Source organism: Phytophthora infestans, genomic scaffold, assembly GCF_000142945.1.
Source record: "Phytophthora infestans T30-4 supercont1.1 genomic scaffold, whole genome shotgun sequence".
NCBI classification, from domain to species: domain Eukaryota; phylum Oomycota; class Peronosporomycetes; order Peronosporales; family Peronosporaceae; genus Phytophthora; species Phytophthora infestans.
In genome coordinates this window covers 6,226,244-6,244,819 of record NW_003303758.1, presented here as the reverse complement: position 1 = coordinate 6,244,819, position 18,576 = coordinate 6,226,244, and positions in this window count along the sequence as shown.

Sequence of the window (18,576 nt, the reverse complement as noted above, 5' to 3'; positions counted from 1 at the left end):
CGAGGCATCTGCATGACAGACAACAAGCTCGTTTCCTAGCTCGTGAAGTTGCGAAAGCTGACGGTTTGCCAGTGAGGAACACATTCCAAATGCAAAATGGCCTTAAGAATTTGCTCGTCGTCACAATGACCAGTTGACTAGGAAGAAAGCTCAAATTCTGGACATGAAGCGCTACAATGTGTCTACATAGGAACGTATTCGATCATATCACAGTGAATTAGAAAGCGTAATGAAGGGTTTGGAACCATCTCAAGTCTGGAACTGCGACGAAACCATCTTCTGTCCCCAAGGACGTAAAGTTCCTCGTGTGATATGTGCCAAGGTGATACGAGCGAATATTATGCGCTCCAACAATCGAGACAACGTGTCCGTAATGGCGTCTGTTAGCGCCTCAGGTGATCAGATCCCGCCATTGCTCATTTTTCCTGGGAAGTACCGCCAACCCGACTGGATGATCGGCTCTCTACAAGACTATGTGTGTGATGTGATAAAGTCTTCAAACATTAACGGAATTTTGTTCCTGTACTAGCTAAAGCTCTTTAGTAATCAGATGAAGAAAGGTGTTCCTCGGCCGTTCATTTTGTATTGGATGATCACTTTTCGCACGTAAATGGGCCTGTTTTACGGTACGCAGTACAAAACAAGATCTATCTATTTGTTCTACCTGCTCACACAAGTCATTTTACGCAACCTCTTGACGATACCGTGCTTTCGGCGCGTAAACGCAGCTAATGCAAAGTTGTTATCTAACTTCCCGCTACGACTCGGACGTCCTAATGCTACTAAGTTTAATCTCGCTCGACTGGTGAGTGAAGTTTGGCAAGGCGTAGGACTCACTGATCAAGACAATCTAGAAGGAGTCGTCTCTGAAACAAACATTATCGAGGTGTACAAGAACACAAGGATATCCCCTCTCTCTTTAGACATTATGTTGGCTCGAATCGTGGGTAGCGAAACGGTTCTCGGCCGACTACCGCACGTAAGTTTTGTTCTACAACGATCCGAGCTAAATGGTCACCAATGGCGAAAGTTGAACAGGGAAGGTAAGTCAGTTGATGCAATTTTGGCTATGTTTTTGAGATTATAGCAAGCAGTACAACTTACACCTGCCTAAAAGGAAACGCACATATTTAGAGAGGGGTGGGGGTATTGATGACACACCCTGATATGGTTATTGCTGTAGCCGAGGCGGAGGAAAAGCGTTGCCGCTTAACTAAAGCGCGAACGGCGAAGGCACAAGTGCTAGCCGACAAGAAGCTCCTGAAAGCCCAGAATGATGAAAAGAAGAGAACAGAGAGAACAAAAGAAGATAGGACGCTCTCAATCTGCAGCAGACAAGTTACTTGGAAAGTAAAGAAAACCTGCTAAAAAGAAGGAGGCACAGAAGATTCTTGTTGCGAAGAAGCTAACCGCAAAAGCCTGAAAGTCAAAGAAGAAAAGGTAAATCAAGTTAACACCGACCACAGAGACTCTGCATGTGGTTGGGACGCTGCGTTCGATTCGTCTTTGCCTGGAGAGCTCACCAAATGATGCTGGCAGAATAGTCGGAGCTTCATGCCAGCCAATGATTTCATTTGGGGTTTGTAAAGTGTAATCTCATTTAGAGTTGAGTCCGAGCAGCGTTAATGCAACGTTATATTATCATTTTACAACTTCACGACGTGGTTTTAGCGCAACGCTAACGACGTTAAACTGGTATCTACTGGTTTATCGGTGTTCTAAATGTAACAATAGGAGCAAATTCGACGAAAGATTTTCATCAAAATAGAGACAATAGTTACCCGGACATAGCAAGCATTTAAAACTGCACCCTAATTTTCTCTGACTACAAATCTCACAATCTACTTTGGGACGATGAAGGATCGCGCAGGCGCTGAGTCCAGCGCGGGTGACGAAGGAGCAATCAGACCGCGGTCGGCCCCGCGACTTGTGCAACTGCTTGCTTGTTCTCTAGTCCAAGATATAGCAACGATTCAGGAGAAGTTAGTGGAGATGGAGGAGTACACGCGCAAGCTGGCGGCAGTTCAGGGCGAGCTTAAAGATCTGCTGGACCAAGAAATCGAATGGGCGAGCGAGCTGCCCTCCTGGCGTTTACGAGGCGTCTTTGGGCGACAAATACGTCTCCTCGCTGTCAGTACTCCTGGCCGAATACTGCAAGACGATGCAAGACAAGTAAGCCCGCTATAGTCAAGTTACCGTTGCTCCGATATAACGTTGCTATTTTAACGTTGCTGAATGCTAGCGTCGTTCGTATATAACGTCGTCTACAGAATAACGTTATTCTTCTTAGTCGATAGTTTAGTGCATTTCTCTGCAGAGATTTCCAAGCGAGCACAAAGCACCTACACGGATTTTATTGCAGAGTGATCTCGACGCAATGGCCGGCAGCGAACAAAGCAAGATGTCCCCTTGGGACGTCCCAATACGCATTAGGAGCGCTCAGCGACGCCGGACTTGTCCGATGCAGCCGCAGCTATGTCAGCGTCCACCGACCCAAGCTCAAGCTGTCCAAGTTCAAGCCCGCCCCGCTCAAGCTTTGGTTAATGTTATTGACTTGTTTCATGAGGTCGTTATAGATTAAACAAACGATTCGGACCAAGATTAGGATGCCAAGATTCAGAAAATACGAGTTGAAGCTTGAAGTGACATTTGAAACAATGACTATATTTTACTTAGTTTCAGTTTTTTTCTTACTTCCTTTTGCGATAGCACTGGCCAACTGCCTGCCTATCTGTTTAGCTTCTTCTTTCTCGGCTTCCTCTACAGGTTCACGGCGTGATCTGGATAAGAGCATCCACATCAACCTCAACCGCATCACTTAAATTACGTCTCTCGTTACAGTGTCGGCCGTGAACCCACGTCCGCTATAGATAAAAGAGTACGTCATTGTCGAGACCATGACACCGCAGCTGTATTCATCCGGTTGGGCGAGCGACATTAGCGATTCAATGTTCACGTGTGTCGGAAACGGGTGTTCTTCTTCGCGTGTCCCTTGGCATTCCCACTGAGAATGTCATTCTCGTAGACATGGCAGCATCTTACACGTCCATATATTCTCCATAGCTGATCTTTACGATGTGGTACATCGCGGATCGTACATGTACACCGTCATCGCACCATGTCTGTGCACCACCACCACTACAATAAGCGTCCAGTGGCATCCTACGATGTTGACGGGTAGAGCGATGAACTTCATCGAGAAGGGCTTTGATCGCGTTGGAGACGGTAGCTTCTCGCTGCCGACCACAATCGACGACAATGCATGAACGCCTATCTAGTTGCATGTCATGATGTCCAAAGTATAGATAAACACGGCATCGTTTAGTCACGCACGATCCGCTATATACCCTACCACTTCCTCGAAGTAGATTCCTTTTAAAGCGTTTTTGTGGTAGAATTTTGTGCGCAGACACACAGTATCAAAAACCGCATTGACCTCAGAGGCTAGATGCGCTAGCCTCTGCTTTGCTTTAGCTGCTGGCTTGTCCAATAAATCCGTCCCGTCGCCAAAAAACCTTAATGGGGCGTCCTGTGATCTTCGCCAAGTGCTGTTTTTATCCAAGCCTCGCCTCTTTCCCACCATTTGAAACGTTTTTCTATTCTGTAGTAAGTCTTCATTATGTGTACGCATTCACTGCAGAAACAAAAGGAAACAATAGCTAGTAGCTGATACGATAACGTTGCTTCAACAACAACAGTGTCGCTAATGCACCGTTAATGCCCATCTAGCAACGTTAGCTTTCGACGTTACCGTGAAAATGGTTCCAGTTGTGGCGTCACCTAGACCGCGAGCGTCTTATCGTCTGAAGAGCTGGGCGTTGAGTTAGATCGGCCACCGTCTGCATCTGGTTAGATCCACCGCCTCCTGCATCTTGCTTCTGGTCTTTCGGTCCTCGTTTTGACAAAGCGCGTAGTTATTCAATGCAGCTTGCAACGATACTATCAAGACTTCCAGAATCACGTAGCGCCAGCAAGGTCACCTCTCTAATGCGGCGCACGCAGCCACGCAATGCTTGCTCATTCATAATACACGGACACTTCTCCAATATATCCGAAACATTGCTCAACCCGTTGGTGTTGACACTTGATCGCGTGGTCAAGGCAAAAATGGCGACCAGGTGCGCGGAAACACTGGACGTCAAGTCAAGGGTAGTGCTTTTTGTATTCTGACGTAGCTTTTTCTTAATGGTGATCTTGTTTAGTGTTGTTATTTCTAGCGTTGCTTATGGCAGTTGGTACCAAACGAGAGTGCTGCCCATCAAACGCCGGTCCCGCTTTGCAGTCGTCGAAAAGGCTCCGTCTGTACTCGCCCCATGAAGACGTCAGAAGCACGTCAGCATCTTGCACGGATGAGGAGAAAAGTGAAACCTGCATTGAAAAAAACAAGAGGGAGGAGAGTAGCGTCGAGGAACCACCCCCGCACCTCTAATTGTTGTACAAAGGCAACCACGTATGCGCAGCAGCAACACGAAGAAGGAGCGCGAGGAGATGATTGCCGCTCACACCAATGTGGAAAACTTCGTCGGGCCAGTTCCACGGAGAGGCTATGCGGGCTGGAAGTCTTGGGAAGATGCGTATGCAGAATACTGCCGTACGCATCTTGACGCGCACCCTCGTCACCATCGGCAACTTGGCCTTTCGAGGCATCTCCGAGCGTTGAATCGTCTCCGTCTCCGCCCTCGCACACACTCTTGACATTGCCACCCGCCAATTTTGCGCTGTTTTGGCTGTGTTATTCACACAAATACAGGATAGCGATAATAAAGCAACAATAAAATCAAAGCAACGTTAGTGTTTAAGCAACGTTAGCATCAAGTACAATACCTTGGGTCTTTACGACCAGCCCCTTCATCGACGTGTCGCACAGCCGACACAAGTTGCGCCGGGTGCGTTTCTGGGGACAGTAGTCGTACCCGCAGCGAGAACACGGTCTCCATGTCCTTCGCTAGCATCCACATCGTCTTTCGGAGACAAATCTATAGCGTAACAATGAAAATGGTTAGATGAAGAAAGGAATTTGTATACGCACGCAATCACGAACCGTTGTCACCCGCGTCTACTGCGGCTTTGCTTTCGATAACCGGCTCCGCACGAGCGCTAGCGGTATTGGAGCTATCGCTTGAGTGGCGCTCACAATCGTGAGCTGTAAGTCATCCAGCGTTAGCATATAAACGTTTATTAAACCATTGCACAGCACTTGCCTGTTCGGGCTGGGCTAGGCGGGCCACAGCAAGCTGGCCACCTACTTGGACGATCCCTCCCGTATCCGCTGGCCCGTTCTCTCCGCCGCTGTCGCGCAGGGTGCTCCGCTGCGTGTCGTATTCGCGCTTTCTCCCCGTTTCGAAAATGAGCGGTTCGCAGATCTCGTCCTTAAAAAATAAACAGAAACTTATACCGATACCTTACCGGTTTATATCTTTTTCGATAAAATTTGTTGTCGTTTTCGTCTGTGAATTTTACAATAAGCCGGACGACATTAATTCTGCTTAAAGTGACGTTATGAACTTAAACGCTACGCCTCTTAACGTTGCATGACCCGCTTCGGTTGAGTCCACTAAGGACATGCGTAAGACTAGCGAACTGAAGGCTCGAAACCACAGCAATTCATGATCATCGCAGTGCTCAGCTTGCATGCATCTAACAGAGCTTGATCGCTGCTTTCTTTCCAGCACCGGACAGTTTTTTCTTGTAGCTTACGATTTACAGACCTTTTTCTGCGTCACTTTTGCCTTTTTAAATTGAGTCCGCGGGGGGTAGTGGATCTTATCATTGCAAAACAAATATAATAATCAAATTATTTTGCATTGCACTGACAAATACTGTTCACTTGGTATACACATTGTACTTGGAAGCACCGTCGCTAAGACGTCCAATGACCTCGGGGCTATCTAAAGTCACTAATCTGCTTTAGTTTTACTAAGGTAAAGTGCCAATCGCTGCATGGTGCCAATTCGTGGTACGACTTCGACTTACTACCAATCAAGCGTCTGAATTTTAACATTCTTATTGCTGATTGGTTACTGACATGCTGGATTAGCTGTAGGCGCGCTCTGACTCAAGACATGTGTTTTTAGAGGTCCTTTAAAAACATAAAGGGTAATTGGACGAGCGAACACCACACACAAAACCACCAGCACCATAGATAAAGGAGAACTACACCTAAGCTGTCGTCGATCTCGTATTGTCACGCTTCACCGATGGAGAGAAGAAGGCAGCGATCGCTCGAACATCGCCTGTCCATCTTCGCACACTATGTAGACTTATCAAGCGGTCTTCAGGTATCAGCTACAGCTACAGCGGTCCATCACGACCAGGGCCGAAGACCGTAATGCCGGTCGAGCTAGGACGCGATCTGGTGAAGTGGATTTCTGCTTTGCAGCGCTGTGGCATGCCTGTCGGGCGTAACAATATCATTGCCAAAGTCAGTGCGGTGTTCGCTGTCGCGGCAGGGCCCACAATGCCTACGCGTATCACATCTCTACGGATTCTTACTGGCGGCTGACACCGGCGATTTTTGCAACGCTCTCCAATCGAATTGCTTAGTGCATTGCGCGTGTGCGCAAAGCCGTGGAGATGGAGAGTGTCTCTGTCCTGTTCTACACGCTAGCAAAGCTGTTCATTGAAATGAAGTTCATTTCAAAGGTTTGTCCATACCAAAAACAGCTCGTTTAAAAGTCGTTGCTGTGCGTGTGTTATCATATGTCCGGAGTAAGAAGACGGATGTAAGCTTCTATATGAAGGTTGTCGGTGCCGTAAGCGCGTCTGCAGACGCGTTTCCCCTCCCGTGGTTGTTTCTGGGGTGCGGCGCTTCAAAAAAGATATTGCTGTTCTTCGTATCAAGATAACAGCTATTACTGGAGCCCCAAAAGGCTTCAGTATTAAAACGATTTGGTGCAAAAGTTGATATTTTTCGGGAAGAATGTGGCGCACCTTCGAAAAACCGTGGTGCTCATTGTGGACAATCGACGTATTGGTCTAGGGACACCGCTTGGTTGTTTACTTGTCTAAGCAAATTTTATAAAATGGATTTGTTTTGACAGGCTAGTACAATGTAGAAGCAGTTGAGACGTGTGTTGTGTATGGAATCATGCTCGTTACTTTGCCTGCAAATGTATCGCATATTTTTCAACCTTTGGATGTCGCCCTAATAAAACCGTAAAAATATTGCGTACCGGATCTGATGGTAGAGCGGCTGTGCGCTATCAACGTCCCTCTCATCAGAAAGACGACTACCATTGAAAAGACATGCACTGCTTACCGAAGATCTCTTATTAAAAAGCCTGCACGCACTACCAATGTCTTTAGAGAGTGCGGCGTCTTGTCGCTCTCATTGGCAGCGCTTCATGGCGCTGTGTAAAGGTGGTGGTGTCATGGGTGACATCAGTGCAGCTGAGTAGCTAACCAACCGAGAGGCTGTTTTCGAAAGAGCTCGACAGGATAATCTTCTCCTGCCACCTGGCACTGTCACAGCGCACCACGGTAGATGTAGCTGGACGTCTTGTAGAATTGCTGCTACAAGGCTCATATGACTAAGGTTTTATAGTCGTGCCAATAACTGGTCCGGTCAATAATGGTTACAAATATTCTCTTTAGTCTGCACCTACATAACGTTTCTCAGCAAAACGACTACATTCAACAAAACTATGCACCTGAAATCTTTTGTATCTCTCATTACTGAAGTAACAGCCCGTACAGTTAATTTTGCAGTTTACAGTGAGCTTTTGGCGATTACGAAAGGATCGTGAGATCGTGCCATAATCGGCACTGTACCTCAGGATATATAGTTTTTGTTTTAGTAGCCATGGCTTGCGTATTTGGCCACATTGATATGTATACAAGTATTCGCTTTTCAGATCTTTCGATCCATCTTAAGGCTCACTCCTAAAGTTAAAAACATATCAGCTATTCTGATATAAGTTAAAACTTTCATCCAATCAAAATATCGGAAAAGCGTGACGTGATGGACGGAGTGACAGACGGACATTAATTTTATTTACAAGCCCTTGCCGCAGCTACGCGGCGGAGGCAAATCGTGTAAATGTATATCGTGTTTTTAGTAAATTGCATATAGTGCTAAACGCCTCCGTTCCGCTCACCGCGGACTCGCTGTACTACTGGTATGGCTAGTTGCTACGTTGTGACTGGGACGGACCCTTCGGTCCTGCAAGGTTGCCAGGTTTGGGTCCGCCTTCGCTGCGCGGGGTATCCAGTAAAATGCGCGTATGTGGTGTAGTGATTTCTTCATAATTGCAGGTAGAAAGAGACCTGATCGCCCAAGATGTTCAAGCGACGAACCCTCGGTTACGTGATGCACGGTGACTCCAAGGTGCAAGAGACTCAACAGTGTCACTACCGAGCACTCAGCGAATATTGAATACGGTTCAAATGTCACTCAATCCAGGCTGTCCTTATTATTAATAATGGACTGGCCGGATTCGCATTCAGCGGCCAAGAACTGACCATCTACGGTACGAACCCTCGGTGGCGGTTGGGATGAGTTCGCGGAAGACTCCGCGACCCTTTGAAGGCACATTCACCGCCTGGAACAGGGCGCGAGCTGTTAAAGATGCTGCAGACGACGCTTGTCGTGCAAGAAGATCCATAACGGATCATTGTTCACTTGATATTTGTATACATGATTAGGACTTCTTATTAGGAATAGATCCGAAAGGGCAAACATAAATACAGAACAGAATTTCCACTCAAGCACACAGAGCGACGTCCGGCTTTAAGGTTAGCGTCTGGTCAAGCTTGTTTGAGTGTGTTATGCCTGTCGGTGAACTCGAAGCTCTGTAGCGAGGGTTCATCCGGCAAGGCCAAGAGACTGTGTGTGTATTGGCCGATTACTATCGGGAGGTTTTACGTGACGGCTTATTGTTACCTTTTTGCACGACTGGGAGTGCTTGTATTGCATCCCTTTTATTCTTCCGAGTGTTGAACACTCGGTGCCCTCGTAAAAGGCTTACCTGTGCCTGGTACGCTTCCGCTGTTGGGACCACGAGGATATATAACACCAATTAGCTTTTCTCGTGCTAGTAACGTGTTCTTATTTTTACTGGTTGGTCTATATAAGTAGTTTACAAGGTCCAGTCTGTCCCGATGCAAGGGCAGAACTGGGATCTTGGTCTTCAGGTCCGCCCGAACGATCGTTTGATATCCTAGCTGACGTACTGTTGTGGGAACGTCCTAACTACATTTGTAGCTAGAGTTCACGTGGGAATTTCAGCACCACGTTACATTTATTAACCCTTACTCGAGACGGACGGACTATTAATAACAGACAGACACTACACTCCACTAGAGGGGTAGACTAGTCGCTCGCCGCCGCTACGCGGCGGGGTGGCATGGTTTGTTGTAGTTGATGTGGCCACAGCTTTAAGTACGTCGTGATATCGCGTGCTTTCGCGTAGGATCTTGTACTTCCAGGTTGCGTGTGCGTTTGTCCACCCCAATACGTCGTGGCTTCATGTACCTAAGCCACTTACCATTCCGTAGTATCATGTTGCGGTGTATGAAATCGTGATTTTGTAGGGTACCGTTGCTCCGTACGACAAGTTGTGCTCCTTGTTCTTTCGTAGCCCGTGTGTTTGGTGTCTTCCCTGGCTTCGTGACTCCCTATTCACGTAGATATACACTATGAGACCGCAACAACACGTATGCCAGAACCACACCACGATCACACGACATCTAATTCCTTTCCGTGCACTATAACAACTACGTGTTCTAGCGTGGCTTCGAGCGTGCGTGCCCTTCCGTGGCTGTGCTTTACAGTGTCGCTATTTCAGCTCTCATCCGCTTCCGTCATTTTTGTTCTTTGGTGTTTTATTGCTGTGTGCACTTCCTTGGTTTGTCCTTTTCAGAAATTTGTGTGGCCTTCAATATCTCAGTCATTTCTCGTCGCCCGTGGCCTTCCGTGGCTCGTGCTGCTACTACCATTTCATCATGTACCTAGTCTGGCTCGGTTGGTTATCCCATGCTTTCGTGGTCTTACTGCTCTTACTTCTTCCGTGCCTCCGCGCTAATTCAATCACAAACACTGTTCCCAGCGCGCTCAATGTATCCTACGTATAGTGCTAGAAAGAGCGCACATGCGCTTAGGGTCGCACACTACGCGCCGAAGTTGAAACTCAGCTAGGGTCGATAAAGGCGGTCATTTTTCGAGGCGGAGGTGGTGTAAGCGTGCTAGTGTGTGTTTAGGGAGCATAGTGTCCTATCGTACATTCACTATAATCATTGAAGTCAACAAATAAAAGTTTGCTAACAGGTAGTATTACTAATAGGGGGAGTTGAACATTAAGAAATGATCCAGAAAAATAAGCAGAGACGTGTCCAATTTGTAAGCGGGGGAGTGCACAATTACTGAGCAGAAACAGTAAAAGGGGAGTCGAACATAGAGGCTCAATTTCGCACTTAAGAAGAGACAATATGCATTTTCTAAAGCGACGACTCGCACAGACACTTCTGTAGCGCCGCCACAGGCTACAGGGGCGCGTGCCCTGGTGCACTGTCGCCGTGCTATGAGTGCAGCCTTCTGTGTGGCATCTATGTTCAACATCTGTGCTGCACGACGCGTCTTAGGGCACCCGACTTCTGTTAGGATGCACATTGCGACCAGACAACAAAGGAGGTTGAAGGTCAAGTTGGGACCCGCAAATCGGGAGACCATGAAGGATTAAGAAGAAGGGAGCTGCGGGCCTTTGCATGTTAACGGGCAGGTGCCCAAGTTTAGTTGCAGAGAGAGAGAGAGAGAGAAAGAGAGAGAGAGAGAGAAAGAAAGAGAGAGAGAGAGAGAGAGAGAGAGAGAGAGAGAAAGCAAGCTTAACAGATTTAATCACTTCTCCTTTTCTCATTTGGTGCACACGTTATTTAGTGGAACCGATCCATACTCCAATAGGGTTCTGAGCCCAAAGGCGGATTTCCAGCTAGGAGAGACATTCAAGATGGCACAGTCCTTGAAGTACACAAATGAGGGTGTTCCTAAAAACTGGGACGGAAGGAATTGGCAGCAGTACAAGTGGGCTATGGAACTTGATATCAAGAAGAAGGAGCATGCAGACGTTGTGTATGAGGTGACCAAGCGGGATCAACTCACAACCGACGAGGCCAAATTTGATGATATGCAAGTGACGATTATGCAGTTGATCGGAATGTCATTGCCCGCGGAGAAGCTACATCAGGTTCGACCCATGACCACGGGAACTGAGATGTGGAGAGCGTTGTGCGAGATTTACGAGTTCACGGAGAACAAGACGACTATCGCGCACAGGACAAGATATCTGCGTAACGAGCTTGAAGCCACAAGTCTAGCCTCAGGTGGAGATGTGAATGAACATTTAAGTAAAATGCTTACCCTGCGAACTGAGTTGACGTCTTTAAATTATACCGTTGAGGACATTGACATGGTGGAGATGCTGCTAGACAGTCTATCAAGTCAACACGAGTTCGAGAGTTTGATAGCTGGGATTCGTTACAATACAGGTGATGGAGGCACATCACCGGAACGAGTTCGAGAGCTGATTCGTATTGCTGACTCACGCCAACAGCTATATAGTGCCAAGGGTGGAGGAAATCAACGCGGAAACCACAAAGGAGGTGGAAACACTGGAGGTAGCGGAAACTCAGGTGGCAATAAGGCCAAGAGTGGAAAGGTCGATACTCAACAGCATGAGGAGACCAGTGACTCCAAGAAGAAGCAGAAGAAAAGTTTCATCTGTGAGAGCACGGACCATCTTATAGCTGATTGCCTTCAGAAAGTGAAACCTGCGGTGGATACTGAGGAGAAGAAACGCAAGCCGAAGGGACACATGACAATATTCCGTAGCAACCAGGCTGCTGCACGCACACTTCCCGGTGAATAGATGGCTGGGGTGGTAGCAGGAACGCTAAGTGAGTACCAGAAACGCCACAGACGCCCATTCAAAATTCTTGATGTTGGTTTGAATGATCATAATGGAGATCAAGAAGTTGATGAAGCTTCTGAGGAGCATGTGGGGAGTGAAGTTACCGGTAACTGGTGGTATTTTGATACTGCATCTAACACACACCTTACTGGTAACAGAGACGACTACTGCGTGTTCACGGAAGATACATCAGAGTCGCCGAGCGTACATGGAGTCACTCCAGCGTTAGCATCGCGTATTGCTGGTGCTGGAACGGTGATTCTGGGGACTGGGGCTGCCGGAGAGCGAGTTGAGCTTCAGCTGGAGGTCGTGTTATATGTCCCAGGAGCAGCAGCTGGACTTCTTTCTCATGGTTTAGCTAAGGAACAAGGTTTCGAGTTCGGTTATGACCAACAGACTAAGGTCTTCAAACTGGAATTTGAGGGTAGGACGGTGGCAGAAGCAAAGCCGCATGATGCCACTTGGGGTTTTCAAGTGCATCCAACATCAGACAGACTTGATGTTGCTCCTTCGAACAGACTTCTGGTAAATTTCACTGCCGCGGAAGGTGTGGCGTCACTAAGACTGTGGCACGAGCGACTTGGCCATATCTGCCCGCAGTAATTGAAGACGATGGCAGACAAAGACTTGGTCAAAGGAATGATGCTAATCCAGAAGCAAGTGCAGGAGGACTGTGAAGCCTGCCACATTGGTAAGCAAAGAAGACTCCACATCGCAAAAAACTGGATCGAGGATTGCAGGCACCAAACCAAGTGGTGTATGCTGACTTGCTTATACCAAGTAAGGAGAACGGAGCTCGCTTTGAGGCCGTGCTAGTAATTATGGACGGTTTCTCGCGCTTTGTCACGGTACACATGTTGACTAGCAATTCCAGCGAGATCATCAACAAGTATATCAAGGAGTATATTCTTTGGGCTGAGCGCCAGGCAGGAAGAAACTCGCTTAATGCGAGTGCTGTGAAGCACAAAGTTCGTCAGGTGCTGATGACGCGCAGTGCCCGGCAGGTGCTAGCAGATAAAGGAGTGGTACAAGTCTTAAAGCATTGAACATGTTTTGGTTGGACCGAAGAGTTCACAACTCAACTTGTGTGAGCGCACACGTCAGTCCCTTGTAGAGATGGCGAAGGCAACCATGAGGGACGCTGGGCTTCCAAGGAGCCTGTGGCCGGAAGCGCTGCGGAATGCAGTGTATCTGAAGAATCGGGTGTATAACAAGGGGACTCAGGTCATTCCTTTCCAGATGATGTATGGTGTTAGACCAGATATTCATCACATCAGAAAGTTTGGGGCTTTGGCATATGTGCACATTCCAGTATCACCCGGCAGACGCAAGTACCAAGACAATGCCAAGGTTGGTTTTATCCTCGGCTATGCTGAGGATGTGGTTGGATGCAAGGTCTACTTTCCGGAAGAGCGTACCGCAAAGTTCGTAGCCGACTTGCGAGTAACTGAGGAAGTAATGTACCGAGATCGACATGAAATGTCTGTTGATGACTCTGATTTGGACTCGTTGCACTTCAAGCAAGCAGGTGCTGACGAATTGACAGTGAATCAATAAGTTAGCTCGGAAATGACTGAAGTGTTGTGTCTCGAGGGAGGCGAGAGCGGTGTACAGGATAACGATCCACATGATCAGATTGATGTGATCGAGACTATACCGGATAGGGAGGCGGTGCGATCACAAGATGTGGGAACAGCTTCCAGTGTTGAAGGCGTTACAGTGGTCATTCCAAGTGAATTCGTTACTGTAGCGGCAACAACCTTGGTTGGTGAAGGCACAGCAACTGGTACTGAACTAGAGGATGCAAATGAAAATGAAGTAGCTGTTTCTCGTTCGTCAACGAAGTCTCGTTCACAGTTGACTGAAATTGTAGTATCAGGGCATGACGGCAAGGGAGGTAGTGAGAAAATAACCTCTCGGGAGAGGAGTGGAGATGAGGTGGATGAGGACAACGAGTCGGTGGTGGGCATATGTGGATCTACTGAAGGATCGGAGGTTCCAGAAGCAGATGAAGCTGATGTGGACATGACATTAGCCCGTGTGTGTGGATCACCTCATGAAGGTGATGAGAGTGATCTACTGACGGATAATGCACATGACGATGAAGCTGGCGAACTAGTGACTGAACCTGGTGAGCAAGTAGATGCTAGTGCGCTACTACCACTCCGACAGACAGGGAAGCGAGCACATCGAAGTGAGACATCTTTGGACGAATTGCGAGTCGAAAAGAGTGCTGACAAGCAGCAAACCAAAAGGACGCGAACCGGTTTGCGAGAGGCGCATAAGCGCAGACGTCCAAACTACTTGAAATACTATGTTGCAAATGTGGTTCAGAGTACAGAGCGAATTCTCGGCAAGAATGGAAGACCCATCAGGGCTAGCAACGTGCGGATACCACGAAACCATCGTGAAGCCATGAGATCGGAATTTCGGGACTCCTGGCGTGAAGCAGAGCTGGAAGAGATGGCGGCATTATGAGCAAAGGTGGTGATCGAAGAGATTCCCAAGGAAGCCGTTCCGAAAGACGCAAATCCAATCAATACACGGTGGGTGTACGCAGTGAAGTCAGACCACCAAGAATATGTGATCTGTTTTAAGTCACGTATTGTAGCCATGGGAAATTACCAAAGATCGGGCATCGACTTTGTGGAGACTTTTGCTCCTGTTGCACGTATGTCGTCTTTCCGGCTGATGATAGTGCTGGAAACACTGTTGCATCTGAAGTTATACGGAGGTGATGTCAACACAGCCTACGTGAACGCAATGCTGGGGATTCGGCAGTACTTAAGATCAATTGATGGATTCCCTTGCGAGATTGACGGTTACATGTATGTGGTGTTGAAAGCTTTGTACGGTTTGAAGCAGTCGGGCAGAGAATGGAACTCAGAGCTCAACCGATGGCTACTGGAGAATGGTAATCAGCGTTCGCTGACGGAGCCGTGTCTCTACTACAAGTTGAACGAAGATAATATCATACTGGTGCTTGTGTACGTAGACGACATCTTGGTCGACACGGACGACGAATCAAAGAAGTGTGAGCTGTTCAAAGCGCTTGATGAGGCATATGGAACTAAAAAGCAAAACTTGCTCACATCCTACCTAGGTGTTGAGATAGAACAAACGTCGGATAATGTTACGATCAGGCAAAGCAAGTATGCGCGTGAGATTTTGGAGACGTTTGGATACCAGAACGCACATGCTGTAGGAAATCCGATGGAAACAAATGCACGATTAGTTCCACTTAATGACGACGAGGAATCAGACACGAGCTTCGCTTATCGACAGGCCATAGGAATGTTAATGTACCTCGCCACTGGAACGCGACCAGACTTGGCATTCGCAGTTGAGCCAATTCGTTTCGAAGCCATCTGTGAAGCATGTTGGTGCAATAAAACGAGTACTACGGTACTTAGCTGGAACAGTGAATGTAGGAATTACGTACACCCGACCTAAGGAGATACCGGAGGAAGTAGTTCTCGATGGCTACTGTGACAGCGATTGGGCCAATGACCCCTCATCTAGGAAGAGCACGACTGGACTGGTGTTTACCTTGGCTGGTGGGGCTGTGTCTTGGATGTCGAGATGTCAGACAATTGTAACAGCAGAAGCTAAGTATGTGGCAGCATGTGAGGCAGCGATGGAAGCTAAGGCCAAGAGTAACATTTTGCAGGAGATCCTGAGATCAAAAGCTGTGAAGCTGAAGATTGGGATCGACAACCAAGCCGCTCATGTACTAGCAACAAACCCTACATATAGTCGGCGAGCTAGGCACATCGAATTGCGCTGGCACTATGTACGAGAGCAAGTATCTTAGGGTGTGATCGAGTTGATCAAGGTGGACGGGAGCGTGAATCCTGCAGACATGTTCACCAAGCCTTTGGACAAGCAACGACTGCAGAAACTACTGCAACCCATGGGTATCGGAAATGCACAGTAAGGAACTGACACGCAAGAAGTGCATCAGAGAGGTGGGGAGCTTGCGCTTCGAGGAAGGCGTGTTAGGATGCACATTGCGACCAGACAACCAAGGAGGTTGAAGGTCAAGTTGGGACCCGCACATCGTGAGACCAAGATGGATTGAGAAGAAGGGAGCTGCGGGCCTTTGCATGTTAACGGGCAGGTGCCCAAGTTTAGTTGCAGAGAGAGAGAGAGAGAACGAAAGCAAGCTTAACAAATTTAATCAGGTTTCCTTTTCTCATTTGGTGCACACGTTAGCTAGTTGAGCTGATCCATACTCCAATAACTTCTGGCCGGAGACGGGTGCAGAGCGACGCAGCCGTACACCGCGTGTATCACACGCGCCTTCTTCCATTTTTATGCCGGTTAATTGGTGGAAGGGGGATTATTTAGGAAATAAAACGGGCTAGCTCATTTGAAATGTAAGCTACCTCCTGGGGTGGCTTACTTTGAAAGTGAGCAGGTCGCTGTCAAAAATGTGAGCGTAATCCGAAGGAAATTTTGAGCACGTTTTTGCAATGTTCGACTCCCCCTAATAAAATGATTCTGAAAGGTTTGTATTACTTTTAAAAGGCCATTAAAACGGTGAAAATAGTACTAGTAATAAAGCTTGCGAAGTAAAAGTATTAGCTATCGAAATTTAAATTCAGCATTACTTTTCAACAAGTAACTTTATTTTTAGCAAAAGTACTAAAGTGAGTATTTGATCCGCAATATGCGCTCCCACGTCCTAAAAAATATGGAAGTGGATAAAGTTACACAATAATTGTCGGTAAGAAAAAAAATTCCTGACGGATAAAATCCCATCAAAGGTAGAAAAACACCCCCTCCCCCCCTTTCACCCCTCCCAACTTATTCTGGACCTTTCATTTCAAAAGAGGCGCGAAAAGCAGGACAAGCAGCATGGCGAGCGTCGCGTCGGCATCCGAGCCCGACGCCGAGACCACTGAAGCTAAATCCCCGGAGGTCCACGTCCCCACATCTGCCGTTGTTGTCGCCCGAGCCCCACGTATGGATGAGGAGACGTTCGGGAGTTGGGGTGCGTTTTTCGAGTATTTTTACGCATATCAGCACAAAACCCACCAGATATTCAAGAAGAGGACCTCTACAAGCGCCACGGCGAGGAACGCGGATCTCCGAGACCGTGGTAAGGACACCACGCAGACCATTATACCAGACGCTTTCGACAAGTACTACCGAAAGTTGGTGTGCACGCATAGTTGGTCAAGGCCCAGCCGTTCGAGGGGCAAGAGGCATAACTACTTCGTGAAGTCTACCGGATGTGAAGCGCAGATGACGGTCGTCGTAATTTGGGATGCGGCTCAGGGTTTTCAAGTGAAGGTTACGCACCAGGAGACAGCGCACAACCACTCACTAAGCTCAGGATCTTATGGAAATCACCCCTCAAATCGACGCGTTGCAGACGAAGACGTGATTGACTTCGTGGATGAGCTTCAAGCTGCTGGGGCGAAGAAAAAGCTGATTCTGCAGTTTCTGTGGAAGAAAACTGGTACGCTACATGATTGTATCCTTGTTATTATGCTTGTTTTAGTTCTAATGCCTAGTTAATAGGCAAGCATGTTACCCTGCGTGATGTGCACAATATTGTGGCGAAGCTGAAAGAGGCGCGGCGTGGAGCTACAACCGTCGAGGCAAGACTGGAGTCTGGTTTGCGCGATTTCTGCTCTCGAAAGGGTAATACGGCGACCATTTATGTGGATGACGAGAAGCTAGCGCAGACGATCACTTTTCAAACCCACCAGATGCGAAGATTCTTTGAGGCGTTCCCACAGGTATTGATGGTGGACGCCACTCACAACACCAACGATGCTCGATACAAGCTCTTCAGTTTCATGATTCACGATGTTTTCGGCCATGTAAGTACTCTCTTGGTGGCTGTGTCAATTGTGTGACTCTAATTGTACCTCTGTGTTGGTTTGTGTGACTCTACTGTGCCCGTGTGTCCCGCTACATTTGTGTGCCTCTATGTGACTTTACTGTGGTTGTGTGCCATTGCTACAATTGTATACCTCTTTGTGGTTGCTTGTGTACAGGGGCGATACGTGCAGCATGCACTCATGGAGAACGAAAGTGCTGATTGTTTGGGGGTTGCAGTGAAATCGCTCAAATCGTTTAACTCAACCTGGGACCAAGTTCGAGTGATTACCGTTGACAAAGACTTTGAAGAAATTGCGCTTCTGCAGGAGGCTTTTCCTGTCGCGGTGGGCCTATGGTGGCTCAATCACGAAGTCACTCACGTGATGTGTCGCCTTGTTCAAGTCACACCGGTCACACGATAGAGGTGACGGATAGCAACAGTCACTCTGGAGGCGCCAGTCACTCCGACGAAGTGACGAGTGATGCGCAAGGTTTCCCCGATCAATCTGAGATGCGGGACGAGCGGAGTATTGAGGGGCTATCACATTCGAGCTATGACGAGACAAAACAAGTAGCACCTCCAGCAAAGAGAGCGCTTTCAGATGGAAGACATCCCAGTTCCAGTTCAAGTGAGGAATGCTCATTCTTCGTCTCGAAAAGCACCAAAAGCCGCGGTCGGCCCAAGATACGAAAGAACCAGAAACAACAAGTGAAGAAGCAACGGTTGGTGAACTCTCTGAAGGAGGCCAAACAGCTCATGCAAGGGACGTTGACGCCGGTTATCACGCTAAGCAATGTGGCCACAGTGTTGAAGTCGACATACAGTTACGAATCCGCGTAC